Source organism: Rhipicephalus sanguineus, chromosome 9 (genome assembly GCF_013339695.2).
Source record: "Rhipicephalus sanguineus isolate Rsan-2018 chromosome 9, BIME_Rsan_1.4, whole genome shotgun sequence".
Classification (NCBI taxonomy): Eukaryota; Metazoa; Arthropoda; class Arachnida; order Ixodida; family Ixodidae; genus Rhipicephalus; species Rhipicephalus sanguineus.
Window position 1 is genome coordinate 40,844,108 of NC_051184.2, and position 23,326 is coordinate 40,867,433.

Below are 23,326 nucleotides of genomic sequence, written 5' to 3' on the forward strand. Positions count from 1 at the left end.
AGCAATGGATTCCTCCGTGTGGATTCTATATAAGACGAAGGTAACTTCGTTCAAGGCGTCCGCGTTGGAGACTGATTTGCTCGAATGCCGGCTGCACGGCTTCGAATGAACCGGGACATGCGAATTCCGGAACCATTATAGTCGCGTTCTTCGCATAGTAACATTGCTGTGAGAGGAAACGCGAAATGATCACCGGGCGAGGACAATATCAGATACTAGGACTGTTTTATATAATCAACGACGGACCGCTTTGCGGACCAGTAGATGGTGGAGGACACCAGGGTGCACATGTGTTGGAATTATGGCGTTCCTTTTATTAAGGCGAAAGCCTTAGATGCCTCATCAAACCCGTGAAGTTACCGTCGGCGTCGGCGGCGTCAACACGAGTGACGCGAAAAATCATCGCGTGATGATGGCACACTATGACGTCATTAAGACGTCGCGTGTCGTCAAGTTATGTGATGTCATCCTGACGTTACTGTTACGTTACATAACGTGACGTCACATGATGGCGTCTTCATGTGACATCATCGCTTGGTCAAAGGGGGGCCCATCCCGGAGGCACTACAAGACCACGTGAGGTGAAGAAAGTTTCCAGTGCCTCCGATCCAGGAGGCAGTGCAAAACGGCGTTGCGTGCAGAAAGCCTTCGCGAGGCGTATCAGTACATTTGACAGAGAAGAAAAAGAAGATGGCTTTCGCCTTCGAGTCGTCTTGTGTCGCGTAAGGAACCGTGTGATTTTTTTCACTTGTGTTCTTTTGTGCACCGCTTAATCAAATATCATGGCTCACCAACTAGCCCATCAGTACATGTTAAGTAAGTTCACGACACTTTATGATAGCGAACGACATACGGGTTTTGTGGAATGGAGGCTTTGGAGTTGCTTGAAAATATCTTCTTACCCGAGTACGGAACGTGGGACTAAGACGTTTACGGCAACAACTTTCTACAACACGCCGTAGGAAAAGTGTGAACTATTTAATAACTTTAAACACTTCTTGTGAAAGCAGTGTTTTCTTTAACGCGCCGGGCTGCTACCTGTTGCATCCTTTTCATGGAAGCTTCTTCACTTTACACATTTCATTTTTGTGTCAATTATTTGGAGCATTTCTCACTTGTGCGGAAAACAGACATCAGTCACTTCGTAGTAGTTATAGCTGTGGGCGTTGAGTGAGTTCAATTTTCTGCGGAGGTATCACGAACTTAGCAGCGAATAACCGGATTCACTTCCTAGTTCTTGCTTTGCAAGCTTTGAAAGAAAGAGCAGTAGCTTGTCTCTAACATCACTTCTTGTCTATTCCTTCGAGCAAGCATTTCCCGTATGCACTGCGTACGTCAGCGCCAAATACACCCCTCATGTTACTTCATAAAATCTGCACTAACCGAAACATTTCAGCACATTCGTGCCGATTAGTTGGTGGGATCTGTACGCGGTTGTGGTAAAGTGGTTACGGTGCTCGGCTGCTGACCCGAAGGTCGTGGGTTCCATTCCGGCCGCTACGGTTGCGTTACGATGGTGGCGAAAAGTGCTGCGGGACCATGTAGTGTCCGATCACATTGCTCATTAAAGAACACCAGCTGACGGTCAAAGTTTCCCGAGCCCTCGATTACGGCGTGCCTCATAATCATATCGTTGTTTTGGCACCTCAAACCCCAGATATGATTAGATGGTCGAATTAATGCGAAATGGTATAACTATGTTAGAATTACATATATACTACCAATGACATGCAGTATTAGGGGAAAAATGGCTGAACGAAAAGTCGACGCTCACGGCCATAAGTCGCACTTTTTACTAGTGAAACATTTATGCTCACAAAACACCTATGCGCGTATGCTCTACTTACGTTTTTCCGTCCACGTTAATTAATTTCAATTTTTGTCATTGTTACTACACTACACTTAAAGACAACAAATAATGATCCCTATGTTTTCCCTGGCCTAATTGTTTGTTGGATTCATTTGGTTCTGTGTATTCACGTCAAGAAACATGTTGGGCAAAGATAGAAGTAAGGCCGACTTAGAGTTAAAGTACGGAAATTGTCAGTGCAAACCAACGTCGTTGGCACTCAGGATTCCTCCAGAGGCGTCCAGCTATGACTACGTACGCATCCAACCGCGTCCGCAAGAGGCAGCATTGCAGCCGCAGGTGAGGGTCCTGTCAGATAGACGTATCACCGTTCAGTAACTCTAGCAGAGGCTTGTGTATGGGACCACTTTGCTTTTCTCGACTAAGCGAATACCGGTGGCGACAGGCGGGAAGTCGTATGACAGGTGACACGGAACGGAACGGCTGAGGCAGACAGGCATTGCATCGCTGAGCTTGCGGGCCAGGAAGAACGGCCACTGATCCAATCAGCGACGACCCAGCCATGCGCGACTGACGAGGTGGCCGCGGTCATCTGCGTTTGTTGGAAGGGTCTATTTATGTATGTATGGCTTGTTGTTAGTCTATGTATGCTCGTATGTATGTGTGTGAACGTGTATGTGTGTTCGTGTCCGCGCAGCTGTGCGTCTGTGTCAATGGTCTACGTTCTCACGATTCTAGGTGAAAAGAACTTGAGAGGAGGAACACTAGCTACGAACACGCAGAGTTGACGTGATGCCCTTCGGCCGGTAATAATAATATCTGGGGTTTAACGTCCCAAAACCACGATATGATTATGAGAGACGCCGTAGTGGAGGGCTCCGGAAATTTCGACCGCCTGGGGTTCTTTAACGTGCACCTAAATCTAAGTACACGGGCCTCAAACATTTTCGCCTCCATCGAAAATGCAGCCGCCGCGGCCGGGATTCGATCCCGCGACCTTCGGGTCAGCAGTCGAGTGCCATAACCACTAGACCACCGTGGCGGGGCTTCGGCCGGTAATCCTTCTGAGTTAATGCCAGAGAGGATAATAAGGAGTGTGTGGGAAACATCTTTTTGCGGAGTATTAGTATGTCGCTGTTCACCTAGCTTCTTTTTCCCGTGCCGTTCTGGTAGGCATTGTCCTTGAGGAACACTCAGCTTAACCAAAGCTTGTGAATGACTCTTGTTTTGCATATATGTGCGTTTGTGACTGTGCGTACTAGTTGTGTGTGTATGGTGTATATGTGATCATTGTATATACCATAGTCATCACCCGACACCTGGAGTAGCAAGCCAGGCGACAAACCAGGCTAACCTCTCCGAGCACTTCATTAAAGAATATTATCTCTCTCTCTACAGGAGGTAGGCCAAATTAGAAGTTTGTCGCTTTATGGGTCACACCATATCTATGCTCGAAAAAGTACCAGGATATACCAAATGTACGCAGATTCTACCCACAGCATCAATAAATTTTGGGGGGTGTGCGAATATCAAATTTTTCGAATACGAATCGAATACGAATATCCACCTTCGAATATCGAATCGAATATCGAATATCAAAGGAAAAATGCCTCCACAGTAACAATATTTTATTTACCATGTAGCTATATGAAAAAAATTGGACCATCTTCCCGAAGGGAACGCTGATGGGATGCGAAGCAGCAGCTTTGCGCACGGGTGGCATCCAAGGAGGTTAAAAAAAATTTTTTTAACCTCCTTGGTGGCATCACGGGTTGAACGGCGCTAACGCGGGTGCTGCGGTGAGCGCTGGAAGATTCGTTTGAAGCGATACCCGGTGTAGCGTGTACTGGTGTAAAAGTTTGTTTGAAACGCAGACACGGGAGGCGAGCGGGCGTTGGAGCCGGCAGCTGCGGCGCTCCGGCGGGTGAGGGAGAGAGTGACGCACGCGCGCACTTGCGAGGGAAGAGTGCGAGGGGTGCGTGACGTCAGCGCCCAGCTGCGGCGTGACCTACTTGGCACCGCTCCAACAACTGCGCCGAGGGAAGCGCGTTGCCTCGCGTTTTTGCGGACGGACGGACAGCGTTACACAGGCTAGTCAAAGAGCTGCTACGCATCTAAAAAAAACATTAAAGGGCCCCTAAACCCCCTCCGACATTTTCCCAAACATTTCAAGTAAACAAGCGCATCGCGTGCAGTATGCCGTCGCGATCAACGATGCCACACGCCGCAGCGCTACATGTCGCGGGCGCGCCACAATTTCGAAAAAACAATAGCTTCTCCTTTCCGGTCCCCGCCATTCCCGCCACTGACATGTGTGACATCACCAGTGAAACTATGACGTTATCAGTTTCGATGCTTGCGATTGGCCTAACGACAACCGACGACTTCCGGTTACTCTGCAAACAGCTGTTCGTGCGCACCTTGCTGTTCTTGGTCGTGTTGCCGCTTGCGAATCGACATCTGCGGCCCGTAAGGGCCCGCTCACGCTAGCGGCAAGCCTGCCGCAACGGCGCGGTGCCGCAGAACGTCGGCCGTCGCCGCACGCGCGACAGCAGTCCAACTTGCACGGCCAGCTACGCCGGCAAGCCTCCGAAAAACATGGACGCAGTGCCAAAAGCGGTTGTCGTCCACCTCGAGTCTATCAAGTGGCCGCCGTGTGCTCTGTAGCGTGTAAGCTCCGAACTGATGCTTCCATTTGCTTTAGATTCATGTCCTTAAGCTTCGACAGCAAAGTATTCGTACCGATTCAGCCCCGTTTTGGAGAGCCATACTCAAATAATCGATGCTGTAGGCTTAGCGAGTCGAGAAGGGCGCTTCCGAATGCTCGGAGGACATAGATTACGCGTTTGTTAGTTGTTTCTAATCCTCCATAGCTGGCCCCACTTGACCTGGCGCCAGCTTGGGGACATTTTATTTGGTTTTACGCGACGCTTTCTTTAATGCCGGACAGACTAAAACGCAACCGCCAAGTCGCTAGCGTAATTACACATCCACGCCTTGCGGTTTGATGAGCTCCGTGAACTCATCTCGAGCCGAGGTGGTCTGGCACGGCGTGTCCCCGTACGGGTCCCATCACGTTGGCGATCCTTTGAAGGCGTGCGCGCAACACAGGGTCCATACCGGCACGATTCGTAGGGGCACGGGCCGGCACGGCAGCAACAGCGGTTAGTCAACAAACAGTGCACCCAGATACCACACAGAGTTGACGGCGAGCTGGAGCGCCGGAGTCGCCGGAGTCGCGGCAACCGGAAGTAGACGCTGTCTCGAACAGCGCGTCAGCGGTGACGTATGCCACGCTAGATGAGGAGGGGCATACAGCGAGGAGGGCAAAGCGGTTTTGGAAGAGGGTAACGTAGGAAAGAGAGAAAGAAGCGATCGTCGCGTTTCGATCATCAAACGCGTGTAACTCCGCTATTACGGCACCGTTTCGAAAAATTCTCACGGCTACGTGTTCGTTGTAAACTCGAGCACAACTTCCTCACCTCAACTAAATTTCGACCGCTGGGTGGTTTAGGGGCCCTTTGACAGCCTGACTGGCAACAGAACATACACTGCTATCTCCAGAACACAATGTCCAGGCTAGCACAATGCACATCACAACACAAGCAAATATCACGGCACAATGAAAGTAATGACTAGATATTATCATGAAGAAATATGAGTTGCTCCACATGATCAGGCAGCAGGCGCTCCCTTTTAACAGAGACACCCCCCCCCCCTGCCACTGAAAAGGCACGCTCGCTTGGAACGAAGTGGCTCGTATAGGGACGTACATGGGGCAAAGCTTTGCCAGACTGGGGTATCTGAAATTGCCTACAGTCCGCCACCAGTCACATGGTTCATTGACTTTCTTCAGAAGTGATCCCGCATAGTGAACGAGTGGTAGTGCGGCACGTTACGGCCGCATAATATTGAAAATGTACGGTTTCATGATCGCCAACAGCGCTGCACGTCGGAGATGCACCAGCAATAAATCATACGTATTGGGGCGCTCGTCGCAGGCAGATATCGTGCCTCCGTGATCTTACGATGTTTATCGCTCATCTCGGCAACGTTTTTAGCTATGCGAATGCAGCAGAAATGTGGAAATCGAGTTATCTTATGCATGATAATCGAATCGCATGTTCGAATTTTTCGAATATTCGAAGTTATCGCACATTCCAAACTTTTCGAATACACGATTTTCGAATCGAATACGAATATTTCGAATGTAATATTCGACGAATATTCGAAACTTTCGAATATTCACACCCCCAATAAATTTATATACATATATATATATATATATATATATATATATATATATATATATATATATATATATATATATATATATATATATATATACGTGTCGTTTGGCTCTTGTACACTTAGTTAGCACGGGCTGGACGGGCTAAAGGTGTGTTGGTGTGTTAGTCTTGGTTCTGCAATGTCACGTGGTACCGCAGCGGCGAGGTTCCGACCACGCGCAGCTGAGACACCTCTCTGCAGCGAATCACGTGGCGTGACGTCATGCCTGCTACGCTCGCGCTCCAGCAGCTCAAGGTCTTTGCGACGCGATGAATGACCTTGAGAGACATGGCGAAGTAGAACTCTTGCTCTAAAAAGGGAATAGGATAACTAAGGCAAAACAAAACAGAGGTTAACCAGATTGTACTTGATTTGCTAACCTACAGTTGGCATGGAGGATCCGGACAGGACCAAGCAACGCGCACACAGACACGTTTGTGATTGCATCTTCATCACGCATTGTTCCACGGCTCAGTGATCTTTGGGGGACAGGGCAGATGACGCTTGAGGCCATGGTTCCCTAATTCTTGCTTTATGGAGGCCCCGCCACGGTGGTCTAGTTGTTATGGCGCTCGACTGCTGACCCGAAAGTCGCGGGATCGAATCTCGGCCGCGGCGGCTGCATTTTCGACGGAGGCGCAAATGTTTGAGGCCCGTGTACTTAGATTTAAGTGCACGTTAAAGAACCCCATGTGGTCGAAATTTCCGGAGCCCTCCACTACGGCGTCTCTCATAACCATATCGTGGTTTTGGGACGTTAAACCCCAGATATTATTATTATTATTATTATTATTATTATTATTATTATTATTATTATTATTATTGCTTTAGGGAGCGCTCTGTGTTCCATTTGGTCTAAAGCAGCACTAAATGTCGTCCCTTCTTATAAACATGCGTTCTAAATAATAGCGGGGACATGTTTAATTCGAACATTGAGAAATGTGGTAAGCCTGAGACGAACGGCGCCATGTATACACCAATTTCACAAGGAGGCTGCCATTTTTAAAGCTCGCCACCGCCGCAGCGCCGTCTAGCGTCTGCGATGTGTTGTATTTAGAACAGAGAGAAACGATGCATCCGATGCCTGAACATCATCTTCTTTATTTCGTGTCCCCACGCGACCATCCTCATCTTCTTTCATATACAACACGATGTTTCGCCGCCCTTCCGGTGTGTGGGGTTCCGCGGTGGTGTATGCAGCGTATATGCTCAGTTCACAAGGTATTGCTGTTCTTCGCGGTACACGGGCAAAACAGAGCAACGCTTCGCGAGTTCAAAGGCGCTGGTAAATAATCGCTTAGCTGTCAGCTTCAAAATGGCTGAAACAGCAAGCAGCGGCGACCCACGAGACGTTCCCGCAGCAGCGCCGACGATGAGTAGAATGCCAATGCAGTTCTTAAGCAGCATCTGTAAATTGGCAGTTGCTTTGTATGTTTTGTTATAGCTGACCTCGGTGTGGTTCTTGGAATATGCGCTATAAGAGAGTGTTAACATTTAGGACAACTCTCGAAGTAATCGGAGAAACGTAAATGGAGACGAACAAACACGTAGGCCATTGTACGGCTGTGCGCTAGGTGCGCGCGTTAGTGTCTAAGATGACTCTCGGGTTTCCGTGCCGTGATTATGCAAGTTGAACATAACTCTAATCCCTAACAGACCATTTGGTTCCGCTTAGTACGTCGCAATACAATGTTCATGGAATGACAGGAGCACAAACACCGATGCCTGTGTTCATTCGTGTCGCCGTCGTAGTTAAAAGCTTATGGCCTCTGATCGTTGCACAGGATAAGAAACAGATGTACGACGGGTGAGCTCAAAATTCGGCGTAGAAACAACGTGATGATAAAATGAAAATAAGCCTGTTGCATATCTGGAAGCGTGACATGGCGTAAGTTCGCTTCGGCGCGAGCCGCCGCCACTAGCGATGCGCCGAAAGGGCGCCCGCTTTTGGTAACATTATTGTCAGTTTGTTTTCTGGCGAGTATTTGAGAAGCATTACGAGCCCCGCCACGGTGGTCTAGTGGTTATGACACTCGACTGCTGACCCGAAGGTCGCGGGATCGAATCCCGGCCGCGGCGGCTGCATTTTCGGTGGAGGCGAAAATGTTTGAGGCCCGTGTACTTAGATTTAGGTGCACGTTAAAGAACCCCAGGTGGTCGAAATTTCCGGAGCCCTCCACTACGGCGTCTCTCATAATCATATCTTGGTTTTGGGACGTGAAACCCCACATATTATTATTATTATTAGAGAAGCATTACGACGAGCGCACGTGTCCAAGTAACGACCTGACTTTAACGAACGTGGGCCGATTATATTCACGACACCCAGGTTGTCGCGCGATAAAAACAAAAAAAAAGGTGCGGTTGTCATAACGCTACCTTAGTTATCGTCACAAAATTGTCAAGTCGAGAAAGAACGTGCTCTCGACGAAACGTTCGAGACGCGTACCTGCGCCAAAGCACACATGTCATGCAGGCCTTTCTATAATGTAGATTGGAAAGTGCCGATTCGATAACCTCGAAATTGCACGCACAAAGATGGAACATTTTCTAGCCGCAGGTATTGTAAATCATGTGTTGTAGCATAGAAATCAGAGAGGTTGATGTTATGAGAGAACAACTCTTGGCCAAACATTTTGTGTATTAATCGTCAGCCTTGACATTGGTTCTCTTTGGTGCAGATGATAAAGTGTATCAGCACCCTAGCACAATCACAAACTGGTGTGATGACTTGAAAATATGGCCATAAGTGAAGACACCACGTATAATATACTATTTGAGGGAGAAGAAGGCGTGCGACCTCAGAGAAGCAAAGTCATTTAAAAGCACTGTGCACTTCGCATGCCTTGGCTGCCAGTCTTTCAGGCTTCCGTAGCTGTTGCCGCCGCCAAACACAGTGCAGTGGTAGCTTGTCGACTTGTTCTCGTCCGACATTTCGATTTGCGGCAGCACAATTGCTTCAGCGCGTCGAAAAATGGAAACACGCTGACCTCTCACGCACCACGCATTGCAAAACTCGGGAATCCGCACACACCGGCGGCAGCGGTCGGCCGAGGTGGAGAGAGAGAAAGCGGTCAAAATACACCGGTTCGAGGCTACGCTCCTCCTCTCCGTGAAAACGGTCTATAGGTACATAATCTTATGCGCCATAGTTTTTACAGTTTGAAGATGACATACAGCTCGCTTCTAACGTGGAGGTTCAGAGGAATATGTCAAACACTTTTACACTTTGGAATGCCGAATATGTTTTACAGAAAGAAGTCGTTTGGTGTCGAAATCTATAAAATTGACACAGATACCACTACTACTGATTCTCATTCCAAGTCGTGGCTGGCACCATTGAGCTGACTTCCCGGTTTGGATTACTAGATAGATAGATAGATAGATAGATAGATAGATAGATAGATAGATAGATAGATAGATAGATAGATAGATAGATAGATAGATAGATAGATAGATAGATAGATAGATAGATAGATAGATAGATAGATAGATAGATAGATAGATAGATAGATAGATAGATAGATAGATAGATAGATAGATAGATAGATAGATAGATAGATAGATAGATAGATAGATAGATAGATAGATAGATAGATAGATAGATAGATAGATAGATAGATGGACGGACGGACGGACGGACGGACGGACCGACCGACCGACCGACCGACCGACCGACCGACCGACCGACCGACCGACCGACCGACAGACCGACAGACAGACAGACAGACAGACAGACAGACAGACAGACAGACAGACAGACAGACAGATAGACAGATAGATAATGTTTAAAAACACGCAAAGCGCATAAATGTCGTATTCGTTTAATGAAACTAGTTGATGAGGCACCAGAACGTTTAGCGCCTCCGGTTAGCCCTCAAAATGTGCTGTATTCAAAGTCAGGGAACGCGAAAGTGAAACTCATCTAAGTGTAACTGCGAGAATAGATTTCGAGGTCGCCTGGATAACAACCTAGACCACGCGACGATATTGAATGTTCCGTTTGGCGAGTCGAGGACATTTGCGGAAGTACTTCCACACGTGCGAACAAATTGCCCATCAAATTGCCGATCATGTACAGGGAACCAGAGAGGCAATTATAATGCTTTCTTTTTCGCTCTCTCTCTCTCTCTCTCTCGACAGCCTTTGAGGAAGCATTACCCGCGTTCGCTCTATTTCGTTCCACCCCGAAAAACACGGTCATGAAACGGTCGTACCGGGTGACATGAGGCACGTGGCACTTTGGTTAGGAGGTCACAGCCGGCGCAACTGCAAACTGATGCCGGATTTAACGGCGATATATGTCTTGCCAAAAACACTTCCCGGCCTGCGACAAGGGGCTTATATGGCGTCCGTTACAAAAGTTCTGATGCAGGAAATGAGAGCAATTATATCGATGGGATGAGATGTGCAGGTAGTTTTCCTTTATTACGGAGCTGCGAAATGTCCTGGGGCACCCTTACTGAAGGCTTACAGCTCTCTATGACGAAGGTACCGGTTGCCTGAGATGCACGCGTTCGCTGCATAAATGAATGAATGAATGAATGAATGAATGAATGAATGAATGAATGAATGAATGAATGAATGAATGAATGAATGAATGAATGAATGAATGAATTTTCGAAATCCATGAGGAATTGCGCGATTAGCAGGGTCAAAAAATCTCAGTTTTTAAGGCACGTGAACGACGTTTGCTGCTCCATTTGTTAATTCATTCTTTCATTCTTTCCTCTATTTATTTAATAATTTTTATTTACTTGTTCATTTATTTATTTGGCTAAGCTATGAAGCTCTTCGTGTACCATGTGGAGCGCGCTCTGCACATGACGAGATTGTTGCGCCAGAAAACCAGAAAGAAATTAACGGAAGCGCTTGTTACTTGGTGGGCTCTACGTGAAAGGGGCCGATGGTATTTTTTTAGCACGGTCTTGAGAAATCTTGGGGAAGCTGACCTGATTGTGTTCTTTAAGGCACAACAAACAAACAAAACAAACAAACAAGCAGCTGGCAGTTTACGCACGGTTCATTCTTTATGCATAATTTTATTTTGTGCATAGTTCGTTCGCTTGGTATAGTGCACGTCTAAAATGACGATTAGGCTGCCACGGTGGTGCAGTGGTTACGGGGCTCGGCTGCTGAGCCGAAGAACGTGTGTTCGATCCCGGCCGCGGCGCTCGCATTTCGATGGAGGAGAAATGCTATACTTATATTTCGGTGCACGTTAAAGAGCCCCGGGAGGCAGAAATCTCAGGAGCCCTCGACTATGCGGCATGCCTTATAATCATATTGCGGTTTTGGCACGTAAAACCCCAGCAAGTATTAATAAGATGACAGCTAATAATCGGAGTGGCCGAAGGTTTGCGACCCGGGGGTTGATGGGAACTCTCGCTATCCCCCACTCCTTTTCCTCAGGCACATGACTAACGCTTAGAAACAGCAACGCACTCAATGGATGCGCGCATCAGATATTCTTCGGTGATCTGTTGAGCTCTTGAAGCTTCTACCACGATATCTGTCGAAGACGGTCCGTACAAGCTGGCCAATTTTATAAGATATCGATGTGTCCGAGATTTCTTTTTCTAGGAAGCGCCGAACGGGACCTCACCACGAGAGGCTTGCGTGATAGTTTACACAAGGCGACTCTGCGTTGTGATATTTAAATCGATCTTTTGTTTAGCCTGGTTACGTGCTGCATCTCTAGGGTAAAGAGGAAAACAGTTTAAGGTAAGGCGGTGTTCTTATCGCGGCCTGACTAACGTTTCACTGAACAGTTTTCGCTTTAAGGACAGTACGACGACGATATTGCCAAGCTTTTCCTTTGCCTGGATATGCACTGCACGCAATCTCTCCCGTCGTCGCAAAAATGTTTTTCTTTTTGTCACGAAACTGCTCGAGTTCTGCGTGTGCTGTTCTTGAATACGCGGCATAGCCGTCGCCATATGTACCAAGTCTGTACTCTTCGCGTGGTTGTTTAGCTTTCTGTTTGTTTTTTTTTTATTTTCTTTTGTCGTTGTATCACAGCCGCGCCTCTCGTCGAAGTCACACATCCGGATACATCTTCTAGTGAAGCCCTTTCTTGGTTCTTTTTTGCTTACTGAGTACCGAGCTCAATACGAATACCTGTGTTGTTGAGGAAGCCCGCGAGTTGATGTGATTGGCTGGCGAGATCACGTGATCGTCATCATTTAGCATCCCCATCCTTATCTTTCGGAATATCATCATCACCATCGTTTAGCATCATCATGATGTTAAATGACCAAGCAACGATATCATGTGATGAAGGAATCACGTGACGTCACATCACGTCGTAATGACGTCACAGTGGCTGGCGATCGTTGGCATCATGATGACGTCATATGGCGACTACATCACATAACGATGACTTATTGCATCACTCGTGTTGACGCCAACGTCGCCGACAGTCACTTTTCGTGCTTGATGAGCCATCTAAGGCTTTCGTCTGAATAAGCCTGGCGGCTCTTGGTTCGATTCGCCGTGCCCCTGGGCAACCACCGATTTTTCAAAGGGGGACTGAAGTACCCCGACCTGGCGTTCAATGTTCCGGGTACTCATATGTCGGTCAGGCGGCCTCTCCTTACTGCGATCTTTTTTCACTCCTCTTCCTGGTCGGCCCAATAGCGCTTTGCCGGTTTGCTTCGTCGGTTCCACAAATAGCCTTATTTCCCAACCTCAAAGCCCACTATCACGACTGCCTGTATGTGGGGTCTGACTTCCCGCATTGCGCAAGCGATTCGGTAGCATAAGCAAAGAAAGAAGCGCATGGTTTTACCGTGGTGTATCACTTGCGTCCCAGTCTAGATAGCCCGCCCTCTAAACTTTGCCCTCTAGCTTTGCCCTCTAAAAGGGCAAAGTGAGGCGTTGCGTCGTTAAAGGCAAGCGTCACAGAATGTCGGCGTATCGGAAAGTATATAGAACCAAAACTGGAACGTCTTTCTCCTCTTGCATAGAGACTATGCATCTGAGGTCCACCGGAGCCGGAAGTTATCGGCGCCACTGCGCCGATAGTGGCTACTGCAGTCGTGCAGCGCTCACGACCCGTGAGTAAGATGAATGATCCACGTTGTCGGTGATGCCCTTCATCACCTTAAGTGGGATGCGCTGACGTTTTCGGTTGCACTTACGTCAGCAGTGTGACTGGCGACGTTCTCTTCTCTATTTCTTTTGCCTAAGGGCTACGATAGAAGCCGTTCTTCAAAAGATAAAAGCCGTCTTCAAAAGGCAGCCTTCCGGTGCTAACCGACTGGAAGTATCCTTAGGTTAGGAACTTTGCAAAATTCATCGTTTCGAAACACATTGTTGCGATCGACTGAGAAGAGAAAGGTGAAGAACAAGATGACTTCCCCCTTCCAAGTTGTCTTAGGCAAACTTATAAGTGGCCGTGAGACTTCTAAGTGCGGGTAACTTGAGGGGCCCGGGCTGTCCTCTCATGTGGTCTCATGTCATCGCTTGGCGTCACGCTCAGAGTACCAAAATGGGTCAAAGGAGGGCGCCACTGCATTACAAACGAACGTTTCCCTTCCCGGCATGGACGCCCAGCGGGCTACACGTTTGGAGCGCCAGCGCTTGCTTGCCCGTGAACGCCAGCGTCGCAAAAGGGCTAATTCGTCTGTCCGAGCGATCTAAGCAATAGCGAAACGCCAGCGCCTAAAGTTAGACGCAGATCTACGGAAGAGAGAAGCGGAGGCGAAACGCCAGCGAATGCGAGGTAACACTCAGCTTCGGTGAACTCACACGCAAGCCGAGCGCCGACGAAGGCAGGCGAACCCACAGCTCCGACTCAGGCAAGCACAAGCCAAGCGTCAACGGAGGCACGCGAATCCTGAGACCTGCTGCGCTGTTTGTACAGTTTTTGGAACGAATTTTCATTATTTACATTAACAAGCAAAAATGTGTAGTAAAACAGTTACAGTCTATGCCGGCTTTCTCCACATTCCGAACGAACTACAATGCTATGTCACCAAGATGTTTCCGCCAATTTTGACGTATGCTAATGTCTCAGCCCAGACACAAGTCAGTGCAGCACGTGCGCGTTAATTAATTAAGAATACCTCTTTGGGGGAAGAGAAGGTACAGTGCTACCTGCAAAAAGTACGCTTTGATTGAGGCACGCCGTTTGGGGGGGGGGGGGGGGGGCACCGCAATAATTGCACTTCACTCTCATCGAGATACTGTCGCCGTGGGCGGAGATTGAAATCGCATCATTGAGGTTAGTAGCGCCACAAGTTAGCCGCTAATTAGGAGGAGACGGAGGTGGAGGAAAGGAGAGAAAAGTAGGGCGGTTGACCAGACACGTATCCGGTTTGGTACTCTACTTGGAAGAAGTGTTGAAAAGATCAAGAGAAAGAAAGGTCATGGAAGAAGGTGCTATCGCGTTCTGCCTGCTTCTACAGGGGGTGGCATTTTTTTTTTCGTAGTTTCCGTGAGGTTTCTGCAGAAAAGGCGTAAATATCGCCGAAGTGAAGCCGAGGCGTCCACGTCCCATAAAATTCAGAATTTTCGTTCGAGCGGCCCAAGAATGTTCTTGCCGCAGTCTCGTAATTAGGTATCCGCGAAGTGCGCATATGCAAGGAGCAGTAGGGGGCGTGTGGCTGCTTGGGCAAACATAAGTGGACTTGTTGACAGAGCAGTGGTAATGGCTCCGTCACTCGGTGGTGACTGCGTGCGGGCAACGGTGTCGACGATTTGTTGGCAGCTGGAACAGTGAAGCGGTGGGCCAACACTGCACGCGGCTATACGTGCCCGCCTAGCTATCGTTGCTTACGCACACCGTCGCTCCGGTTAGTCCAATTTTCTTTCTTTCTTTCTTTCTTTCTTTCTTTCTTTCTTTCTTTCTTTCTTTCTTTCTTTCTTTCTTTCTTTCTTTCTTTCTTTCTTTCTTTCTTTCTTTCTTTCTTTCTTTCTTTCTTTCTTTCTTTCTTTCTTTCTTTGTCCTATTTGGCATTCATTTCGTCCAGCGAAGAAGCGTTTCATTCTTCGTTTTTTTGCTACTCTCGTATTTTCATCCCTCCTCTTCAAGCGGGTTGACGTGGTGTACCTTTTGGAAGACAATCGATATCCTGTTTCTTTCACTGTATTGCTGTGCTTTCATACGTTTAAATGAAATAAAACAACAGCAACACCACTTGTTGCAGAATTGGCTGAAGTATAAGAACGCGGATGAGCCAAAAAATGACGTAAGTGTTGTTGATGTTGTAGTTGGGTGTGGATCGACAGGCTTCTCTAGTTCTCTTAGGAAGTTTTTATTATACTTAGACAATATATAAAATACGCCGTGCTAGCATTCATAAGCTGTTTGTTCTGCCGTTTCACAATGCTGTCTGCTTTGCGCACACGGGATGGCTCTCTGTGCTACAGCTGGGCTCGTCGGCACTGAGCACAGTCACCGCAGTTAATCGTGGAACAAAGGCCGACAGGTTTCGTTAGACTCGCACACCAGATATCATTAGGCTTCATTACTTCCAACTGGCCATTGACCACGCATTGATTGCAAAATGCAACGGGAGCACGGCACGTGAACAGATCCTCGCGCAGTAGAAACAGTCGTACAGTAATCAACCTAAAGATAACGCTCAGAGGGTCGAGTGGCTGTAGAAAACATTGGGCTGCTATTCGGGTGCTAACTGCTCAGCTCAGCACCCTTTTATTACGTTTTTTTTTCTCGAACGACTTTCTTAGGTTCCAAAAATTCCGTGTCTGCGGAACACCGCACTTTAACCACGTCTCGCAATCCTTAATAGTAATAATAATTGTTCGGGTTTTACATCCCAAATCTTTGGTGTGATTATGGGAGACGCCGTAGCGGAGGGCGCCGCAATGTCTAACCACCTGGGATTCCTTAACGTGACCTAAATCTAACAAAACGAGCCTCTTGCATTTTGCCTCCACTGAAGTGCGGCCGGCACGGCCGGGATTCGACGCGCCACTTTCGGGTCAGCACTCGAGCACCATAACCACTCTACCATTGCGGTGGATGTGTCGCAATCCATTTTGGCCGCAGGATACATGGTACAATCAAGGCCTGTTAGATACGAACTGCGCACCATTGCAGCATCCAGCTTTTCAGCGGATAAGTGCGGCATTCCCACAGAGGCAGGGGAGTGTGAGTCATCCCCAGAGCGACGCCTTCGCGCCAGAGCCGAGGTGGTTCGTATTCCACGTTCATCGATCCTGGGACGATGGCCTCACCGGGATGCAACATGATGAAAAGGACGCATTGCATCTCTAGGCGCGCGCTCTTACACGCAAGAGTGCAGTCCACCGGCAACAAGGCTCTGGGTCTCCCATTGGCCGAAAGTGACGCCACCTGTTTGGGACTGCCAATTGGACGAACCTGACATCATCTCGCCCCAGTTCTTGATTGGCTGGAAGTGACGTGTGGGAAAGCTTTATAAGAAGCACAACCATCGAAAGCCGGGTTGTGTTCTCCTGGCCGTGGTCCGCAGCGTACGAGATGCTGCCGGCCGAAACCATGTTTATCTGCAGTCTTCTCACCCTATTTTATTAATGCTCTTATTGTAAATAAATCTAAGTTCTTCATCGCACTTCCGCGTCAATCAAGGCCAACTCCCGCACCTCAGCGGCGGGATGCAATAACTGGTGGCAGCGGTAAGGATGGACCCTCGATCCAAGAAGTTCTCAGCGACAGGGAACGGACTCCGGAAGGACTGAGCGTCTGGGTACGGCGAGTGAGGAAGCCTTCAACCCGCAGAGTCCTGAGCAACTGGGAAGAAAGACAGAGTGGAGTCTTCGACCCAGAAAGTCCTGAGCAACTGGGAGCAGCGGACGGATGAACCAAATGGCATGGTGTTGCATCCGTGGGTGAGCGTGTGGCTTTTTTCCTTTTGATTCGCCAGACTTCAAAACTTGTGTGTTAATTTTGATTGTTCTGGGAATCGGGTGATTTGTCGCAACTGAGTGTTTGCACAAATTTAAGGAAACAGTTCGAACCACCGGTCAGAGCAGCTGAAATGGATCTGAGAAGGTTGACGAGGTCAGACCTGCTGTTGTTGTGCGATGAGTTGGGAGTGGATGTGGACAAGAATATGAAAAAACCAGCTATCCAAAAGGCAATTAAGGAAAGTGAAAATGACGATGAGAGTATTCGGATTGCTTGGGAAGTGTTGCAGGACGCGCAAAAGCGAGAGCTAGAGCGGGAAGAACGCTTGAGAGAACATGAGCGACAACAGCAAAAACACGAAAAAGAAATGGCTGAGATACAGGTTGAAATCCTGAAGTCGCGTGCAGCGGCGGGTATCGAAGGGGACAACCTTGTGAGACCAAGCGATGTCGAGCCATGTCGGATGGACCAGTGGATTAAACCCTACAAGATGGGAGAGGACATTGCGTTGTTCTTGGTCCATTTCGAGAGAACTTGCGAGAGGTGTAAATTTTCTCCGAGCACTTGGTCGCAGCGCTTAGTGACGTTGTTACCCTGTGAGGCGGCGAATGTAGTCGCAAGATTGAGTGTGAGTGATGCGGAGGACTACGGGAAAGTAAAAGCAACGCTTTCGAAGAGGTACCGAATTTCCTCAGAAGCATCTAGGCAGCGTTTCAGAGCAGCGAGCAAAAAGAGTAATGAGGACTGCTCTGAGTTCGCGTACGGTTGAAAACAAACCTCTTGGAGTGGCTGAAGGGAGCCGAAGTCTATCAAAGTAGAGACAAAATCTTGGAGTGTATATGTCTCGAACAATTCTACCGCAGTATTCCACAGGCAGTGAGGCTTTGGATACAAGACAGAGATGGCGTAGATACGGTAGACAAAGCGGCGCTGCTAGCTGATGAGTATGTGATGCGGCGAAAGCTCACTACTGAAGACGAGCGTTCGCAAGGAAGAGATAATCAGGGAGGATTTATCTATCCCAAAAAGCAGAAACGGGAAAAAGCTACTGAGAGGGCCGAACCTGCGGAAAAGACACAGGAAGGGAACCACGATAACGGAGTTAGCAACACTCCCGAAGAAAAACAAAAGAAGGCTGACGCTCGAGAATTCGAGAAAAGACGGCCGTTCCGATGTTATAACTGCCAGGGTCTAGGTCACTTTGCTGCGGAATGCAAGAAAGAAAAGGCAGTAGTGCTTTCCTACGTGAACGAAAGCGAAGAAAGCTTTGAGCTTCTTCGTCCATACCTACAGGAGTTACGTATTAACGGAAAGACCTGTAGTGTATTAAGAGACAGCGGAGCAACCATGGACCTAGTTCACCCTTCTTTTGTAAGCGCGGAAGACTACACAGGAGGGGTAACTTGGATAAAGTCTGTCCTAGAAGAACACAGCGTTTGCTTACCAATAGCGAGAGTCACGGTATCCGGTCCTTTCGGAGACCTGGAGACAGAGGCAGGCGTCTCGAAGGCACTGTCAATGAACTATCCTTATCTCTTTTCAAACCATTCGGAACGTTTGTTACGGGATCGTGGTCGAGAGTTCGGAGAGAAAACGGTGCAAGCATTCACGCGCTCGCCAGCCCGCCAAATCGCCGCTCAGCTGGCGGACGAAACAAGCATAGGGGCCAGACGTAAGGAAACGCATTCCCAACTGGAACCTAATGCCGCGGCGAAAAAAGCAAAGAGCGTGATAGACGAAGGGGCGCGTAAGTTGATTTCCGCTGAACACCGTCCCCGCAAAGCTATGGCGCCAGTTGAAATAACAAAAAAGGAGATCGGCTCCATACTTCCTCCTGGATCAAGTAGCGTTGTCTTGCCTCCTCTCAATGTAAACAGAAAGCCCGTGAGCGCCGTGCGAAAGAGCGACCGGACGCTTACAACTTCAAACTACGAAGCGAAAGAATGCCATTCTATGCGGAACGTAAGCATTCGCAAAGAAGGAATGGACTTCATCAGCGTAGCTACACTTAGCGTGTGTATTATTCTAGTGTTTCTCATTATTCATTCAGTTTCTCTAAATTTTCTTTGCAACGACAATGGCATGCGGACCTTGTCGGCATTTGAGGAAAAATGGAAAGCTGTTTTGAAGGGTTGTTCGAATTTTTGTGTCAAAATTGAGCATAACGACAGTGTTGATTTCGAAAATGTACAAGCCTGGCGAGTCAAAGGTCAAGGGCCTGCGCTTGCGCATGGAGCAGCGCTATGTTGTTTTGTTTGTTTGACACACTTTGTCCAGGACGTGGGCCAAGGAAGTCATCGAACAACGGTCGCCGCCAGTGGGCTACAGGCTTCACCTCCGTTCTTCATGGCCAGCGAATTGTGTTCACCGGCCATTCCGAACTTCCGGGGCGAGGAGGAGCTGTTAGATACGAACTGCGCACCATTGCAGCATCCAGCTTTTCAGCGGATAAGTGCGGCATTCCCACAGAGGCAGGGGAGTGTGAGTCATCCCCAGAGCGACGCCTTCGCGCCAGAGCCGAGGTGGTTCGTATTCCACGTTCATCGATCCTGGGACGATGGCCTCACCGGGATGCAACATGATGAAAAGGACGCATTGCATCTCTAGGCGCGCGCTCTTACACGCAAGAGTGCAGTCCACCGGCAACAAGGCTCTGGGTCTCCCATTGGCCGAAAGTGACGCCACCTGTTTGGGACTGCCAATTGGACGAACCTGACATCATCTCGCCCCAGTTCTTGATTGGCTGGAAGTGACGTGTGGGAAAGCTTTATAAGAAGCACAACCATCGAAAGCCGGGTTGTGTTCTCCTGGCCGTGGTCCGCAGCGTACGAGATGCTGCCGGCCGAAACCATGTTTATCTGCAGTCTTCTCACCCTATTTTATTAATGCTCTTATTGTAAATAAATCTAAGTTCTTCATCGCACTTCCGCGTCAATCAAGGCCAACTCCCGCACCTCAGCGGCAGGATGCAATAGGCCACTGCCGCTCGCAAGTCAGTGTAGTTACTAAAGACAGGCTGAGCAGTTTGCAGCTTGAAAGGCTTGCTATGTTTCGGATGTACTGTATAATGAAATGATAGTTGGCCGTAGGCAAAAGCTTTTAGGAAAGTAGGAGGGGGCGATAGATGTTGATATGCACAGGTAAATGTAACTGTGAAAGACGTGCCGAGAATGGTTGCTGCACACATAGTTCAGAAAGTCTGTTTGCCTCAAGAATGTTGCTTCACAGGTCGCACAGTTTGCGAAAAGATTTTTCCCGTGCTTCCGGTGCAGGTTTCTGTATAAACATGATTAAAGAAAAAAAAAAACCTGCTGAAACCAGGACGCGGGACCAGGAGGAGGTGCACACACATTTTTTCCGGAGTTATAACTGATTTATTAGTGGAAATAGCAGCGAGGGACACTCTTCTTTTTCTTTCAAGCACTTCCGGTCTAGCACTCACTTCCGGTTTCCCGGTGCTAGATACGAACTGCGCACGGGCTCGGCCTCCAGCTTTCCAGCGCATAAGAGCGGCATTCCCTCAGAGGCATGGGAGTGTGAGTAATCCTGTGAGCGACGCCTTCGCGTCGGAGCCGAGGTGGTTCATGTTGCACGTTCATCGACCCGGGAACTATGGCCTCGCCGTGATGCAACATGATGCAAGAAGGCATTGCATCTCTAGGCGCGTGCTCTTTGGATCAACGCCGCAAGGAGTGCAGTCCCCCGGCAACACGGCTCTGAGTCTCCCATTGGCCGAAAGTGACGCCACCTGTTTGGGACCTGGGATTGGACGACCGTGACATCATCTCGCCCCAGTTCTTGACTGGCTGGAAGTGACGTGTTGTAAAGATTTATAAGAAGCACAACCATCGAAAGACGGGTCGTGTTCTCCTGGCCGTGGTCCGCAGCGTACGATATACTGCCGGCCGAAACTATGTTTAAAAAAAAAACTTTGTGCGTTATGATTACTGACCCGTTGTCGCTCACTGCCGTTAGCGTGCTTGCATTTACAACATAACTTCCATCACATCAGGTTTTTCATGTCAATGCACTCACCAGTCGAGACAAACATCGTAATTGTGCTTGTTGAATTTGGCGGGTACAAATTGGTTCGCGAGGTGTGCGCTGCCTCTTTGATGAAATGGAAGAGGGAAAAGAAATAAGTGGAGATGGTATAAGTGTGAAGTCAGGCTTTAGTGAAGCGCATAGCAAACTGGTTTGAAACGAAACATGCAGCTTACAACTTTGTTTATTTGATTCTGCGCAAAGTCCAAGCTATGTCTGTGTGTGCTTGCCTATCGCAAATAAGAGAACAGGCGTGTATACAGACCGAACAATGCCTATATTTTGTCTGTAGCAAAAAAAAAAATGCCAGGCCTGCTCGGAACACGCAGCACAGTGACAGCGAAAGCTGGAAGAGCGGCCTTTCTAGAACCCGTTGTAAGCTCTGTTGGGGTAACTAATACAAGTACACTTGCAGGGTGCCCGCTACGCCACAAATCATCATAATACTTATGAAGTATATAGGCAAGCACCCACTATGCCATTATTCGTCATTTCGCGGAGAAGCGTGGTACCCGCTACATATCGGTAAGACATTATGTGGACCTTGTTGATGCGGGTTGCAACGTGCGCTTGTTGGTTACTCATTTGAAAGGCTTTTGGTGTAGCCCGAAAGGAAACTAGGACACGAGAAGGCACACAGGGACACCACACAGCGCTACTATAGCAGCAACATGTTTATTTTCAAGAACCAGACCGCTTATATACCATCAAATCAGGCGGACAGCTGAACACGTGGGACGACTCAGACAATGCGTAAAAAAACCACTTCACTAAGCAAAATCATGACAGGATAAAACTGTAAATCGCCGCTTCCGCAAGAACCCCAACTCTTTAGGTGACAATGTTATCGATGGCTTGCTCACACACAACTCACCAAGCGCATCGATAAGCTCGGCTTCAACTACAAGACGGGTGATCTCTTACTTCACCACTCTACTACTGTGTCTACTGTCTGCCTGATTTGATGGTATATAAGAGGTCTGGTTCTTGAAAATAAACATGTTGTTGCTAGTAGCGCTGCGTGGTGTTCCTGTGTGCCTTCTCGTGCATATGACTGAGCCCTATTGGACTGATATATGATATATGACTGAGCCCTGTTGGAAACATCAAACCACCAAGGATGTCAAGGGATGGCATCACAATGTGACGTCACACCAACGTCGAAAATCTTGGCAGTCTGGGACGTGATCACCTACTGATAAATTTTTTGCATCACTCTTGTGGACGCCGCGACGAGGGACGCTGATGCAGGACGCTGGTCAATTTTCGCGTTTGATTAGGATTCTTAGGCTTTCGCCTTATAAATGCTTGAGGATTCTTAGCACCACGTACTCTGCTAAATGAGAGCGGTGAGCTGTCCCTAAAAACCAACGATGTAGCGTGTATACAGGACAAATGGTAATCATTCAGAGTGGTACGTGCGCTCTACTATGGGACAGCATCTCCGTCCCGTTTGCGCCCATCAGATCATAGAGTTAATAAACTGACTCTAGAGGAAAAGCTGGGCCGCGAGACCACTAACCACAAGAACGCTGACATCTTGGAACGTTGTCATTCTTGCCATCACATATCAATCCTAAAGAAGCATTTGCACAATTAAAAACGCGAGGATATTGTTTTGTGTTTATTTTGAATATGTTTACGAAAGAATACGACAGCTATTTATGCAATTTACTGTGCGCGGAAAGGAGCATTTGCAGTCTGGTTTACTAGATGGCGTCACCATACCAACACCAATACTCGAGAGTGCGCCGACGGCCGATTGCGCCGATTTCCGCGTCGTCTTAAAGCCTCTAAAACTTCGTTTACGTCGTGTATCTCGTAGTTGTCGTAGTGCCCGTTGTGTGCATTTTCTGTTGCCACGTACCACTCGACTTCATGTGACAGCCCGTTTTTTCTTTCAAGCTGAAAACTTCAGTGCTTACCAGGACGGACGGCAAAGAAGAGATGAGACAAGCATTGAAAGTTGGGTACTAACTAGGCGCAACCGAAGTTTTTTCTTAGTCTTTTTAACGGTGATAAAATTCAGTGTGCCGTGTATCTTTAGTTTTGATTGAAGCTTTCGGGTGACGTCTCACCCACATTCCCCGCTGCATGCTGCAATCGACATTGTTCTGCTTTATGGCACTCTGCACTGATGTACGGCCCAGGGGCGTAGCCAGAAATTTTTTTCGGGGGGGGGGGGGGGTTCAACCATACTTTATGTAACATCGTGCGTGTGTTTGTATGTGCGCGTGTATATATACGCAAGCAAAACTGAAAATTTTCGGGGGGGGGGGGTTGAAACCCCCAACCCCCCCCCCCCTTGGCTACGCCCCTGGTAT